Source organism: Festucalex cinctus, chromosome 9 (genome assembly GCF_051991245.1).
Source record: "Festucalex cinctus isolate MCC-2025b chromosome 9, RoL_Fcin_1.0, whole genome shotgun sequence".
NCBI lineage: Eukaryota > Metazoa > Chordata > Actinopteri > Syngnathiformes > Syngnathidae > Festucalex > Festucalex cinctus.
The window spans coordinates 24,041,229-24,044,735 of NC_135419.1; the positions used below are offsets into that span (position 1 = coordinate 24,041,229).

Below are 3,507 nucleotides of genomic sequence, written 5' to 3' on the forward strand. Positions count from 1 at the left end.
ATTTTACGGGAGAGTTACGTAGAACCCTCCTTCGTTAATGGGGTCCATATTAACGTATGATTTATGACTTATATTACCGCTGATTTTAAAGATCAATAACCTGAGACGCTGGGACCCAGCTGTCAAATTTGGAAGGCCAACCCTTCCAACGAATTAGATATTGAGTCCGTCCGTTAACCTTACGTCTTTTTATAATTTTTTCCACGTGAAAAGCGGGATCTTTAGAAACGTCGACTTTCTGTAATTCCTCCTCGTAAAATGACCCTTCTATTTTCTCCCCGTCGTAATCTGCAAGTTTGTAGACAGGGGGCGCTCGAGGAATACATTCGCTAATTGTGAAATATTCGTCGGTGAAGCTCTGTTCATATTTCTTGTCGAAAACGCCTCTTAATTTTGATATCCGTACAATATCTCCTTTTTTAAAATTCATTTTAATCTTTCCACCTATGCGGATGTTTCCGTATAAATTAAAAAATACTTTTCGAGTCGTTTCCGCGTTTACTTCGTTTGGTTTCATTTTAATACTGCTGCGATAGCTCTCGTTATAACTTTACGAGATCTTGCAATACTTCTATATATCTGCGGCTGTTTTTTGCTGTAAAATATCTCCACATCCTAGTTTTCAAAGTCCGATTGAACCTTTCCACCACCTGGGCTTTTTTGTCGCTATGCGTTGCAAAAGGCGCTTTCACACCGCAGGAACTTATGAAGGAACTTCCCTATGTTCCGGGGGAGTTTGTCCAAAGTTTGTGTTCACACACAAAACCAGTTCCGGGTCTGGGGGGGTCGAAACGGTTCTACCTAAGTTCCTAGGCCTGAGGAGGGTATTTGGGTGTACCCTGAACTACACAAGGTGGGGGCGTGTTGTCTAGTGTGTTATGATTGGTTGACTGGGTGAGGAGGTGTGTCGTTTTGGTTAGATGATTTTTTTTTTCCCTGCGGTAAAGCCGCCATTTCTTCTTTACTACACTCTATCGGGCGCTACGACTTTTTCTTCAAACATTTCGGCAATGGAAGGATTAAAAAACCGAGAGGTGGACGGACGAGGAAGTACAGGCTCTCCTGAGCAAACATGGGACGAGGAGACCCAACGGCACTTCGAAAGTCCAACAAGAAACGATAATAACCGCGAAGCTAGCAGAGTTAACATTACACACACAAAAGCAGGTGAGGGAAAAACTAAAGAAACTCCAACAGGACTAAAGGAAACTCAAGGACCACAACAACCACAGTGGAAATGACCGCAAAATTAATAAATGTATGAAAGACTGGACGACATTCTCGGCCACCGGATGGGTTGTACCACCAATAGTACAAAGGAGGACTCTGCAATCACCATGCTGGAAGCAATGTGCAAGGACACGGCAGTGTGCGAGGATTCATTGCCAACAGCCTTGCTAACACACGAAGGTAAGACAGAATTGCCTCATGCACATCTTTGTATATAAATTTATTTAGGTCGATGCTTGGTCGCAACGTGGCTTTTACACCGCGCTAGCATTAAACTGTTAGCGTAGCATGTTAGCTTAAGCTTGGCAAAGTCACGCATCCAGGGCAACTCCGAGCCCATGTAATGTGAAATCATTCCTAAATCAATTAACCTAGTAAACGAAAAGTATTGTAGGCAGCTAACGCCGAAATAGCCCTGCTTTCAGTGACGAAATTGAAAAGCTTCGTGAAAAGGACGTGTGGAAGCTAGGCATACTATTCACTGTTAAAAGCAAAACAACCACTTCGTTTTTTGTTCTGTTTTTTTTTTCCTTAATACAAAGCTCTGCATTCAACGTAACTAAAACGTTTTAACTTGTTAGCCTCATCACCTAACAACTCATAAAAAAAACAAAAAAAACAACAACAACTCATAAACAGTTCTAGGGAAACTGAAAAATAATGTTATGTACTGTGACTTACAGCTGGACCTTCTCTGCTCTCCTTTACGTTATGATGCCTCCCTGAACAGTCCTGGTATGTTTCATTTCATTTTATATAACTTCAAAAGCTTCATTTAAAACTTTTAAAGCAACACCCCACTCACAATTAATTTTGCCTCGTTGAATAAGGCAGTGTGTTTGTTTGTTTATTGGACATTATAAACAAATGAGTAGCAGTTAACATTTTAAAAGAAAGAAGAAACTTATTGCAATCATTCATAATAGTTTACATGTTCAAAGGAGTAGAAAGAAGTTAAAAACTTGTCTAGTCCTACCCATTCTTTATATCTACTGACTCATTTCATTAAAAAAAAAAAAGAAAAAAAAAGTACATTACTGGAATGTATTAATTTACTACACATTTTCTTTTACTGGAATGTACTAAAAGAAAATGTGTAATCCTGCTTGTGTAAACAATTGCACCTTAACACATGCGTGCATTTGTCATTAACGTATGTACATGAAATTCATAGGCATACACAATAATAAATCCTCATACTCACATATACAATTTTCATTTCACTCATAATGGTGCATTGAGAAAGGGGAAAAAAAAAAAGTTACATTCCTGCAATTTTACTAGTGTGTATTGCCTAAAAAAGCTTCAAGTGCATGCCGCCATATTTGGCAATGTAGTGTGGCATATTCTGTTCTGTAACTATGAAAAATGAAAGTACATTAACGTGAGTGCCGTGTTTTACCCCTACCTAAATCATTGTACTGTACTCTTACTCATTGCACGAATCTGTTGAAACCGTTTAAGTCGATGAGTTAGGAAGGTACAAGCGAGGATGGTCCGTCCACAAGCAGAAACTGCGCCACTCGAACAGAGTTTCCTGCCCCTTTGTCAAGTTCCAATAAGTTCAAAGTCATGTAACTGGAAGCTCATCAAAAGTATTTACTGTCACTCATTGTACATTTACATCCCTATAGGTTAGCGGACACGGGACCGAGACCACCTATTTTTGGAATACCTGCACCAATTTGATGAAAAGAAGGGGGAGTCCACGAGTGCAATGTTCTTAGAAGAAATGCAGTTGCACAAGGAGGACCTTGAACTCAGACGCGAGCAGCACAAGGAGGAAGTTGACCTCAGAAGCGAGGAGCGCAAGGAAGATCAACACGTGGCACATGAGCTGGTTGAACAAAGGCACAACGGAGAGTTCCAAATGGGCTTCCTGGCAGTCCAAAACAGACTTGTGGACACAAATAAGCCAAATGCATAAGTAATAAATGCTTTTGTTTTCATATCACTTTTGTGGTTCTGTTTTTTTTTCCACACGAATAAAAACTTATGCTCAATGAATTCTTTTTAATGTTTTTATTTTTGACAAACAGTAATGCAAACATAATTACAGCGTCCCACCATTCAGAGGTTCTGATGTTCTTCCACTCCCTGCGCGGAACACACCCAGATTGGTGGTAGTGGCAAATCTGAAACAGAAACACAACAAATTAATAAATGTTAATATCTACATTAATTACTTTTGTGCAACAGCCTTGTGATTTACATGACAGAATACCTTAAAATAGCGGAATATGCACCAATTTATGGCCCTATGATAAACCACTGGCT

General features: G+C 39.7%; 1 long non-coding RNA gene across 1 annotated transcript; it reads left to right on the forward strand.

The window, feature by feature from the left end:
- Positions 1–975: 975 nt before the first annotated feature.
- On the forward strand, positions 976–3,301 carry LOC144025836 (uncharacterized). Its single transcript, XR_013284965.1, has 3 exons — positions 976–1,410; positions 1,914–1,965; positions 2,865–3,301. It is a non-coding gene; the product is annotated as an uncharacterized LOC144025836 (long non-coding RNA).
- The last annotated feature ends 206 nt before the right edge of the window (positions 3,302–3,507 follow it).